This window comes from Castor canadensis, chromosome 5 (genome assembly GCF_047511655.1).
Source record: "Castor canadensis chromosome 5, mCasCan1.hap1v2, whole genome shotgun sequence".
Lineage (NCBI taxonomy): Eukaryota > Metazoa > Chordata > Mammalia > Rodentia > Castoridae > Castor > Castor canadensis.
Window position 1 is genome coordinate 175048285 of NC_133390.1, and position 13443 is coordinate 175061727.

Consider the following 13443-nt stretch of genomic DNA (forward strand, 5'->3'; position numbering starts at 1 on the left):
ATTGCTATGTCTTCTCTTCAACAAAATTAGAGATAAGGGCAGAACAGGTTCTGCCTGGAAGGGAGGGGGGAGAAGGTGGGGAGGCAGGGGAGAGAAATGACCCAAACAATGTACGCACATGAGAATAAATGAATAATAAAAAACAGATCTCTCTACCCAGTGAAGAATACACTTCAGAAAAGCAGCAATGGATGCCAAGAAAAGTGATTAGGTAGCTACAACGGTAGTCCAGGTGAGAGACTTGGGTTCCATTTTATTAGTGTCCACTCAAAGTCCCTTTGGTCAGTTTACTTAACTGTTTGGGACTTTTATTTATTTATTTTTATCTGTGAAACTAGAATAATGAAGATGACATTTTTCCACTGAGGTGCTGGTGAAGATTGAGATGCATGTCATGGAAAGTTTACCATGACAAACAGTACATTAAATATCAGCTCTCACCTGGTGGCAGTCCTGGGGTAGGTGTGACTCAGAACCAAGGTAATATTAGTGAGGTTGTTACAACTCATTTCAATCCAGCTGGAATTTGGAGTGGCAGTCTTGGATGTCCAAGGTGATTGTCATCCTCTGGATGCTGAACACAGTCAAGGTGATGCCAGTCAACCTTGGATTCAGTGCCTTCTTGCTTGCTCTTCTGTCAATTGAACAATCAGTTATGACCAAAACTCCTGTAGGTAACTGAGAGTTGACATATTGGGCTAAAACAAAAATGAAATGGTTCCTGCATTTTTGTTCTCTTCACTTCAGCATTCATTTACTTGGGGGAATATTTTGCTCAAAAATTCTATGGTTTTACAGATTGTCTGTGTACTTATTCTGCAAGCTGGCAAATGTGCACCACTTGCCTTGGCCACCCTACCACATTCCTTACTGAAAATCTATAGCTCTCTATTCAGCCCTCAGCTTAAATGCTGCTTCTGAGTGCTACATCTGCCCTAAAAGCTCTGTGTTCCTATTACACTTGAGTTTGACATTTATCAAACTTATTGCACTAACTTACAATGATCTGTCCTTGGTGATTAGTTACTGCCCAGAATGCAATTCTTTCTTTGTTTTTATTTTAATTTCCCTAACTCCTTGAGGTAGACTTCAAGTCCTTGGTTGCAGCAAGACCAAAGAGAACAATTTCAACAGTAAGCTTGTAGAACAAGGGTATTCCCAGTTAAATATGCATGTATGGAAATGTCATTATAAACCCCTAATTTGTACAATTGATATGGACTAGTGACGTCTTCCAGGTTCATTTATGTTATCTTTTCTTATTTCTTTTTTTAAATTGTTTTAGTGGAACTAGGATTTGAACTCAGGGCTTCACTCTTGCAAAGTAGATGCTCTACTCCTCAAGCCATACCCCATCTGTTTTGCTCTGGTTATTTTGGAGATGGAATCTCCTGAACTATTTGCCTGTCATGGTCTTTAACAGTGAGCCTTGTGATCTCAGCCTCCCAAAGTAAGTAGAATTACAAGTGTGAGCCAGTGACGCCCAGCTCCAGTTTTCTTTCTTTGTGAAGACCGAATACATTCTTTTATAGACATATGCCACTCTGTCTTTAACCATTCATCCATGTTAGGCGCTTAGATCATTATCATATCCTGGTTGGTGTGAACAGTGCTTCAGCAATTATGAACGCACAGGTATCTTTTGGGAATCTTGATTTCATTACCTTTGAATATCTATCCAGCAGGGGGACTGCTGGATTATGCGGAACTTGATTTTCATCTTTTTTAAAGAAAGCTGCACTTTTATTTCTTGGTTGTTACTTTCCATCACAGCTGGCAACTTTATACATTCTTATCAATGATGTTTTGATGATCCCACCCCATAGAAAGAAACACCTGTGTTATCTTTCCTTTTCATGATAGCTAGCTATCCTGATAGGTGGAAGGCAATATCTCATTGTGGCTTCAATTGTCATTTCCCTGGTGACTAACAATATTGAACTACTGACCATTTGTACAACTTTTTGGAGAAATGTCCATTTTATTCCTTTGTCTATTTTTAACCAAGTTATTTCTTGGACAGTTTTTGTGCTATTGAGTTTTTATAATAGCATCAAACTGGATGATATACTTAGGAATAAACTTAACCAGTAGGTGAAAAACTTTTATAATAAAAGTAAGAAAACATTGATAAGAGCAATTAAAGAAGGCACAAAAAAGGAAAAGTATTTCGTGTTCATGGAGTGAAAGAATTATTATTAAAATGCCCATACTCTCCATAACAATCTACACATTCAATGCAATACCCATCAAAACTCTGATTACACATATACAGAAATATGATATAATCCCTTAATATAAATGGAACCACAAAAGACCTTGAATACTAAAAGGGGTCTTGAAGAATAAGTACAAAGCTGGAGGCATCATACTTTCTGATTTCAAAATATATTACAAAGCTACAATAATTAAAACAGCATGGCATTGTCATAAAAACAGAAATACAGACAAAACATAGAGAATTCAGAAACAAACCCACATATATGAGCAACTGTTCTTCATCAAAGGTGCCATGAATACATAACTAGGAAAGGATATAATGTCTTCAATAAATGATTTGGGAAAACTGGATATCCATACCCACAAGATTGTAGTTGACTCTTATCTTACCCTGCACATAAAAATAAACTCAAAATGGGTTAAAGACTTAAACATAAGATTTGAAACCATAAAACTCTTAGAAGTCAATGTAGAGAAAACTTCATGACATTAGGCTAGAAAGGATTTTTTTGGTCCTGATATCCAGTGCACAAACAATAAAAGCAAAAGTGACAAAAAGAACCACGTAAACCCTAAAAGCCTCTGCACAGCAAAGAAAAATATCAATAAAATGAAAAATAACTTAGAGCCTGGGAGAAAATATTTGCTAACTATATCTTATAAAAGATGATATCAAAAATATATAAGAAAACCCTATCATGCAATAGTAAAAATACCCTGTAAGTAATGGGCAAAGGATTTAAATAGAGATTTCTCTTGTGTCTATAAATAGTACCTTCAGACGTTTTACTGATTTTCTAGTATACTATTCCTCCTAATCTAGAAATGGAGCTGATGTCACACAGCTCCTGATTGATATCCTATATTTTAAGAAAAACCAGTGGGGTTCTTTTACTTTGAATTTCTGTGGTCCCTTGAATACCTACAAACCAACAATATAATTAAAGTTGTCCTCTAAGTAGCTTAAGCTTCCAATATTGTCCTTTAATGTGCATTTGATATTGCATGACCTTCTCACAATGACTTCAGGATTTTGAAACATGTAAACATTGTGAACAAAATGGTTATTCTGAAGGAAAGATATCCCATAAAAATCCTAAAGTAAAATGTTACTGACAGGTTAAAAAGTTAATGTATAGGACCAAGTATAAAAAATAGATATTTGGGGAGACCTCAAAAAGTGTTTAGAAGACATTAACTTATTTACAAAGCACTTTATTGACATCAGTGCTATTTGATGTTTAATAACTCAGACCCTTAAATATTATACACCATTAGAATTAATATCAATGAAAATAGTTACTGCCCAGAATGCAATTCTTCCTTTGTTTTTATTTTGTTTTATTCCCCTAACTCTTTGAGGTAGACTGAAAGTCCTTGGTTGTAGTAAGGCCAAACAGAGTAATTTTAGCAGTAAGCTTGTAAAATGAGAATGCTCTCAGTTAAATATGCATGCATGGAAATGTCATTATGAAAGCCCTTACTTTGTACAATGAATATATACTAATAAATAAAAAGAATGGTGCCAGCTAATTCAATCAAAAGTCAGAACTCCCTGTCTGCCAGTTGAAAATCTCCAGGTAGAATGGGTGGGTAATTGTGACCCTGCAGGACACATGTCTACTTTCTCTGATTTAGATGCACCAGGAATCTCTGGAGCATACAGATAGGAAATGCCCCCTTCTCCAGATAAATACATACATACTGCTACAATTACATAATTTGAATTTTCACAATCCCTTAGGTGTCCACTAGTAACCAACAATATAATTAAAGTTATCTTCTGAATAGTTTCAGAGTCTAGGAAATACTCATTCCAATCCTTTCATCAAGGTGGTCAGCTAAGCTCACATTTTGCTTTGCCATTTTTTGCTGTTTTTAATCATAGTTATAGTTTTTCTTAGTTTAGTGCCTTTGGCCTGAGAGAGGACTCAGGTTTTTCTCTGCCAAACTTCAACAATTCCCTGCTAGACCTCAGTTTAGGGTCAATAAATGTGCTACATCCTTGAGTCTTATTCCTCCTTAACTTGTTAATGTCAAAAAATATGAAAATTTCTCAGATTTGGATTCATGACCAGGGTAGGTCAACACAGTTGTTGTATTAGTTTTCTTGGTTGCTATGATAAAGTACACTGCAAACTGGGTGACTTAAAAATTATATATTTTCTCATTGTTCTGGAAGCCAGCAGTCTGAAATGCAGGTGTTGCAGGACCATGCTTCTTCAGAGGTTCTAGAGTAGGATCCTTTTTGCTTGGAAATGACTAGCAATCCATTCTCTCCTTGGTTTGCAGCTGCATCACTCCATTCTCTGCCTTGCCTCCCTTATGGGATGGTGTCCTCTGTGGATCTGTCTCTGTGTTTCCTCTCTTCTATAAGAACACCACTTCTATTTGGTTTACAGCCTGCCCTATTCCAGTGTGGCCTCACTTTAACTGATTACATGTGCAATGACCCTGACTTCAAAATGCTTTTTTTCAGAACACAGCTCAACAACACAAACTTTTCCAAACTCTGATATTTGTCCATATCATTACCTTTCCCTTTTAAAGGTTTTGGCCTCAGTGGGGCAACAGAGGTACCCGGGATGCATACCTGCAGGAGGTGTTTACTCTCAGGACTGTTCAGGAAATGACTGTGCAGTTGACCAACCCTGAGAGTGAAGGTCTCCTTAAATCACATGCCCTGAGCCCCTCATTGCATCCCTTGAACGTTGAGTCCATCTAGGTCTTTACTATGGGTTCTTTAGGAGTTTAAAACACAGTCCTCCAAAATATCAGGCTATCTTTTCTTGCTTTCAAGTAAGGTTGTCTGCTAAAATGCAGCACATCCCTACAAACCATTGAAGAAAGAAATTGAAGACTACAGAAGGTGGAAAGATCTCCCATGCTTATGGATTGGTAGAATCAATGTAGTAAAAATGGCTATACTTCCAAAAGCAATCTACATGCTTAATGCAATTCCCATCAAAATCCCAAAGACATTCATCACAGAGATTGAAAAATCAACCCTAAAGTTAATTTAGAAGCACAAAAGACTCCGAATAGCCAAGGCAATACTGAGCAAAAACAGCAATGCTGGAGGTATCACAATACCTGACTTCAAATTATACTACAGAGCCATAGCAATAAAACAGCATGGTATTGGCACAAAAACAGATGTGAAGACCAGTGGAACAGACCAGAAGACCCAGATATAAATCCACACAGTTACACCCACCTGATTCTTGACAAAGGTGCCAAAACATATGATGGAGAAAAGAAAGCCTCTTTAACAACTGTTGCTGGGAAAGCTAGATAATCTGCCTGCAGAAAACTGAAACTAGATCCACGCTTGTCACCCTATACAAGTATCAACTCAAAGTGGATTAAGGACTTTAATATCAGATCCAAAACTTTGAAGCTGGTGCAGGAAAGAGCAGGGAATACACTGCAAGCAATAGACAATGACTTCCTCAGTAGAACTCAAATGGTCCAGCAACTAACAGAAAGGTTTGACAAATGGGACTACAGGAAATAAAAAGCTTCTGCAAAACAAAAGAAATGTTTAAATTGAATTTGCTGCCCTCAGAATGGGAGAAAATCTTCCAGCTAAACATCAGATAAAGGACTAATAATCAGAATATATAGGGATCTCAAAAAACTAAACTCCCCCCAAATCAATGACCCAATGAAGAAATGGGCAAATGAACTAAACAGAGGCTTTTCAAAGGAAGAAGTCCTAATGACTAAAAAACACATGAAAAGATGCTCACCATCGCTGGCCATAAAGGAAATGCAAATGAAAACTACACTAAGATTCCATCTCACCCCTGTTTAGAATGGCTTCCATGGATTAAGAAAATGTGGTATCTATACACAATGGAATTTTATGCAGCCATGAAGAAGAACGAAATGTTGTCATTCGCTGGTAAATGGATGGAATTGGAGAACATCATTCTGAGTGAGGTTAGCCTGGCTCAAAAAACCAAAAATCGTATGTTCTCCCTCATATGTGGACATTAGATCAAGGGCAAACACAACAAGGGGATTGGACTATGAGCACATGATAAAAGCAAGAGCACACAAGGGAGGGGTGAGGATAGGTAAGACACCTAAAAAACTAGCTAGTATTTGTTGCCCTTAACGCAGAGAAACTAAAGCAGATACCTTAAAGCAACTGAAGCCAATAGAAAAAGGGGAACAGGTACTAGAGAAAAGGTTAGATCAAAAAGAATTAACCTAGAAGGTAACACCCACGCACAGGAAATCAATGTGAGTCAATGCCCTGTATAGCTATCCTTATCTCAACCAGCAAAACCCCTTGTTCCTTCCTATTATTGCTTATACTCTCTCTACAACAAAATTAGAGATAAGGGCAAAATAGTTTCTGCTGGGTATTGAGGGGGGAGGAGTGGGAGGGGGCGGAGTGGGTGGTAAGGGAGGGGGTGGGGGCAGGGGGGAGAAATGAACCAAGCCTTGTATGCACATATGAATAATAAAAGAAAAATGAAAAAAAAAAGAACATAAACAACAACAAATGTTGAGGGTGTGGGGAAAAAGGAACCCATATACACTGCTGGTGGGAATGTATTATGAGCACAACCACTATGGAAACCAGTAGGGAGGCTCCTCAAAAACTAAAAATAGAACTGTTATATAATCCAGCAATACCAGTCCTTGGGAGATACCTGAAGGAATGTGAATCAGGTTGCAACTAAGGCACCTGCACACCCATGTTTATTGCAGAACTATTCACAATAACTAAGCTATGGAAATAGCCAAGATGCCCCACTACTGATGAATGGATTAAGAACATGTGGTATTTATATACAATGGAATTTTATTCAGCCACAAAAAAGAATGAAATTTTGTCATTTGCAGGTAAATGGATGGAACTGGAGAACATCAACTTAAGTAAAGTCAGCCAGGCTCAGGTCAAAAGCCACATGCTCTCTCTCATATATGTTCTAATACAAATACAGCAATATTATGAAAGGTCACACTCAGGGGAGGTCACATTCAGGAGGGGTAGTATAAAAGAAGAAACTAAGAAGATGAATATGGGTGTTACACTCTTTATACAAGAATAAGTGTAGAATTTTTAAACCAGCTGTAACCACCATAAGAAAGAGACTAAGGTAGAATGAAGGAAAAATAGAGGAGATGAATCAATTGGGGTAATAATATATATATATATATATATATATATATATATATATATACATGGAAATGTCACAAGGAAACTCCCTGTATTGCTGTGTTTATCTTAAACAAGCAAAAAATGCCTTTTTTTTCTTCTATAAAATCCAAGAACAGGAGGGCAGAACAGACCCTCCTTAGGGAGGTGTTTGTGAGGAGTGAGTGGCAGGAAAAGGGTGTAGGAGGGTAAATTTGGTGCAAATAATGTATACACATGTATGTAAATGGAAGAATGATACCTATTGAAGCCATTCCAGGAATAGGGGGAGGGAGGGTAAAGGAGAGCAAGCCATGGAGAGGGTGAATTCAAGTATGATATAGTTGATACATTATAAGAACTTTTGTAAATGCCACAATGTATCCCCATCCAGTACAAAAAAAAATACAGCACATCCAGTTACATTTGAATTGCAAAAAAACCAAAAACAATTTATAATTCAATATTGCAAGTTGACAATTAACTGTTCTTTTTATATTTTTATTGCTAAATCCAGCTACATTACTTGGGAAACTTTCTGGGAGCTAAAATTCTCACCCTGGTCACATTGTGGCAGAATTTACCCCAGGGATCTCTTTGAGGAGAGGGACTCTCCTGTTCTGTGAAGCAGCAATTAATAAATAAAAGACCAAGTGCAGAATCTCACAAATCACTACAGACTGCTCAGATCTTCCAAACCCTGTCATTTCACTTTGCAGTGAGAACATATCGGATCAAGTAAACATTACCACTTTCATAAAATATTGAACATTTAATTTGAGCTTCTCAAGGCAGCCACACCTGCTTTAACTGTTTGAGAATTTTGTATACTTACTAATAATCAATTCTTCTGAGGTCTGTGCTGTACAGTGTGGGAGAGGACTGACAGGGCCCTTTTTTACATTTCTTTCTTGCAAAAATGCTTAAAATGTGCCAGATGCACACCTTATAACAAACCACCATTAAAGGAGACTGCATTTCAGTTCCTGGAAAGAAAGCCCTGGCCCTTTGGCTACAAAGAGATTGGATGGAAAGATTTTTTTTTCTTCTTTTACTCTCACCCTACTGAACCTATCAGAGCAAGAAGTGAGTTTGTAAAGGTGGAGGAGTCTATGTCAGCAACATCAGATAGGCAGATGCAGTCAGAGCAATTGAGTATCTGCAAGATGAATGACTGATGTAGGAAAGGAGGATTTGTCAAAAGGCAATGTGTTAACAAAATCTAAGTAATAGAGCCAATATGCTAGTACCTAGTAGACAAGAACTGGAACCACTTGTAGGAGGAACAAGTAACAGATACACTTGCAGGAAGACAGAAATATCTTAGACACACGGGCCACTTGATGAGGTCTTACTTGAATACTATAGAGATGGCTTCATTGTCAAATAGGGTTTCACACTATTTTAGCACCTTCACACTTTGCTTAAGCATCACACTTAAGGGAAACCCTGTTCTGGTCTTTATGCCTGGGAATCTGAATTCTATGTCTCCCTAAAGCATTCTATTAGGACAAGTTTTAGAATACACCCATGGCTATTTAATTTATTCACTGATTAAATAAATACCAGAAAGCTGGTTAGGTGACAAGAAATACTCCTGCTCGTTTTGTTTTTTTCAGGTTTCATCCCTTCTCTGTAAACTTTCATTCTAGTGGAGTTATAAAAAAAGAGAAAGAATGAGTAAAAGAGCAAGATAAAGACTAAATAAATAATATAGCAAAAAGTGGTAAATGCTAGAAAAAATAAATAAAATAAGGAGAGTGTGTGCCTGGCTGAGGGTGCTTCTTTAAATACAGTGATAGCAAAAGCCCACGTGATGAGACTAGAATAAAAAGAGCAAATGAGACACAGAGGACAGCACAGTGAAGTAGGAGATTCCTGGAAAAGAAGAAAGACCAGAATATCTGAGAAGCCAATGAGCACATAAGGAGGTGATGGAGGAAGATATCCAAGAGACATCCAAGCATAGATACCTAGGACCTTATAGACTGTGATAAGAAGGCTGGATTTCATTCTTAGGTTGATGAAATCTTTTGGAGAGTCAGTGCTTCTCAAATGCACCATCAGCACACTGGGATGGAATAAGACTTAATCATGCAAGGCGAGTGTGAGTTTGTAGGATATTTAGCACACCTGATCCACCCACTGTGGCAGTGTCACCCCAGTCTTTATAACAACAAATATGTACCTATATTCTCCCCACATATTTTCAAGCAATTCTAGATGTCTGTCCTGATAGAAACCTATCCATCACAAGGTTATTGAGACCACTAAGTGGCTTCATACACCTGCTCTAATTATAAGATTTTATTTTAGAGATTATAAGTTTTGAGTATACTTGGATTAGAAAAGCACATATTGTGAAAGGCAATAGTACTAGAAAATATGAAAAATTATTTTCTAACAATCTCTTAGAGCATAGCAAATGGAACAAAATTGAAAAAGCTGTAAATCCACTTTTACCATGATGCCACCTACCCGGGATTAACCAATTTAATGTTTCTCTGAATAGCCTTTGTAAAAGATTCTGATTTTTACTCAAGGCACAACAAATGCCCATGTAACAAACTAACTTAGGTAGTGTGGCATATTTTGAAGTATACCAACACACATTTGAATTATGTGTCGGTTGTTCTTATTTCCAAAATTGTTATGTAAATTGTCTATGATATTATAAACATACTCTTTAATTTGTCATTGTATAGATTTATACATATATGTATATGACGTATATGCAAAGATAGATAGATGATAGATGACAGACAGATGATAGATAGATGACAGATAGATAGATAGAAGGTAGATAGATGACAGATAGATGATAGACAGAAGATAGATAGACAGATGATAGATAACAGATAAATATATAATAGATGATAGATAGATAGATAGATAGATAGATAGATAGAATTCAAAGTCACTATTGAATTTGGTGAATTCACTATTTCCTATTGGTGAATCACTATTTCTGTGCCACAAATGGTATCTGCCCACTCAGTTTTGAAGAGAGTAATGTCCTAAATATTTATCTTGTTAGGGGTTTGGGTTATCAGGTTCTGTACACACACTTGTCAAAACACTGATTCCCAGAATCAAACACTATTCTGGTTTTTATCCATGATAGGTTATTCTTGCCTATCTCATCTTATAAAAGTTGGATTTCATAGAAATTGCTTCCTATAGAATGTATTCTTTATGAAAGGCTTCTTTATTCCCTGTGACGTTTCTGAGATTTGTGGTTTAGGTTTGAGATTCTCTGGTCATATTAGTAGTTGGTTACTTTTCATTATTGAATACTGTTCCATTGTGAATATAAATCTTAATATCTTCATCCGTTCTCTCATTGGTGGATATCTGGGCTATTTACAATTTACAATTGTTAGGAATAAAATTGTAATAAATAGAATTGCTGTAAGCATTCCTGTGTCAATCTCTTTGTTAACATATATTTCCACTTTTCTCAAGAAAATACCTGCTAGAATGAGTGGTTCACAGGATAGGTATGTATGTAGTCAATTGTATTATTTTACATTTCTGTCCAAAACACATGGGCAGTTCCAATTACCTACAACTTTGCTGATACTTGATGATTTTGACTTTTTAAAAATTTTAAGCATTCTGGTGGGCCTGTGATGCTATCTTCTTGTGATTTTAACTTACATTTTCCCAATAGCTCCAATGCTGAGTACTTTTCCAATACTTATTGGGCATCCATGTAACTTTTTGTGAAGTATCTACTCAATTTGGTTTCCCATAGAAAACATTTTTGAAGCTATATAAAATTCTGACTTGCTATAATGAATTCACTGTATATCCATAATTTGTCAGTCAATACTGAGGGAAGCTTATACATGTCACATCCAGCAGTCAAGGGAAAAAGTTATTCATGGTATACATTTTAAAGTAATTATATGTGATTTCATGACTACTTTTTTCCCTATTAGTAAATTGGAGAGTTAATTAATTTACCTTAATTCTTGAGGATAATACTGCATTCTATATAATACTTAAGGAATTTAATTACAAAAGCATATAAACTCCCAAATCACAAAATGTCCTATTTAAGGACATCATTTAATATGTTAGTATATTAAATTATTTCATTTCTCTGTTACTATGGATATAGAAGTATTTGAATTTTAAGAAATAGCATCCAGTCTACTTTGTTAAGATAAAATGCTTTGATTTTTGTCTGCTTCATTCACCAACTACAAGTTTATATAAATAGTGATATCCAGTGAAAATTTCATGTGAAAACCAGTGTATAACAAAGACATAGCTGTGATGTTCCTGGATGTATACATTATGTTCTTTTATTACAGAAAAAAGAGACTAGAAATCCAATGTGTTTATTATACTATGTTAAAAGTTCAGTACATAGCTTACTTTTAAGAACATAAGGTAATACATCAAATACTAAGAAGCAAGGACCCAGTTTGTTCATCCTCATGGAACAAACAGTATATTCTGAATTTAGATTTTAAGTGTTCTTCAGAGATTTTTATTTTTGTAAGTACATTTTTTAACCTCACAAATAAAATAATGTTCACATAATTCAAAGAAATAGAGGACAAAACAAGGTATTCAAGTCAAACTTTGTCCAGAAGCTGTTTAACCACAGACTTTCTAGACAATAAAATAGTAATGTGTAGATAACATGTCTTAGCATCAGGTTTATATATACAGAACACAAAGTGTTTTCAGAATCTTCCTGGACAGTCAGTTTTTTGTCCTGTCAGTGGGCCTTGGGGACCCTCACTCTTTGAATAAAATTACTCACTACAACTTCAAACAGCCTCCCATTCTACATAATATTGCCATTGTACAACTGGGATTTGTATAATAAATCTCCTTTGGGGATGTAACCTTGTCAGTTGGTATCGGGGGAAGGTTGGCCCAGCAGTCAGGAGAAGGCTCCTTGCAGGCTAAGTTCTGAAGTCTTTTAGGGCACTTTTTAATCAACAGCTGAACATGTAATGAAAAAGATTTAGGCTGAAACAAGTAAAGTAAAGTCCCCTTTTGGTGGGGAGGTATTTATTCATCTGTTTTATTTTTGCAGTTGTTAGTAGCATGTGAGCAGAACTTGATTCTCCTAAAAAATAGTGCTGAAATTAGCAGAAGCAAGATGGTACGCTTAGAGAACAGATGGGTTTTAGAATTTAAAGCAGGTGAATTGTACTGAGCCCTGGGACAGTTCAGTGCCATTTCCCCGAGGGTCTGTAGTGATGATGTTTGGCCATTAGTTCAGTTCTGGAGCTGAATTAACAGTGATTATTCTGCACATTCTCTGCTCTCTGACCTTGCCAACTGACTGATCAGACCATAGGTCAGAGTGGGAAGACATAGTATTTTAGGATCAGATCAGCCATATGCTTTTGTAAATAAGGCTTGAGGAGAATAGAGACATATCCATCTATTCACTTCTTGCTTATAATTCCTTTTGTGCTGCAAGAGCAGAACCCCTCTGTCTCATAAACTCTAAATATTTACTAAGGAATCCTTTGTGGAAAAACTTTGTTGACCTCTGGTATAAAGCTGTAACATTTCCCCTCTAGGTAGATTATACCTTGAACAATGCCGTCATACGAATCTGTCCAAGACACTATCTTCAGAAAAGGGCATCTATGGAAAGTGAATATATTATATGCATTTGGGGGTGCCATTACTTCAGAAATGTCTAGATTTCCTCAATGTAATAACCACAATAGCTTCTCAACATACATACTTTTGGTTGGGAATATACTAGGATTCCTCAAAGTGGTTGACCAATTGCAGGCCGAAAAGCATAACCACGTGTCATAAACGCGAGCTTCTGCTCCATTCACGACAGGGCCCTCTTTTTTTTTTTTCATTTTTCTTTTATTATTCATATGTGCATACAAGGCTTGGTTCATTTCTCCCCCCTGCCCCCACCCCCTCCCTTACCACCCACTCCGCCCCCTCCCTCTCCCCCCCATCCCCTCAATACCCAGCAGAAACTATTTTGCCCTTATCTCTAATTTTGTTGTAGAGAGAGTATAAGCAATAATAGGAAGGAACAAGGGGTTTTGCTGGTTGAGATAAGGATA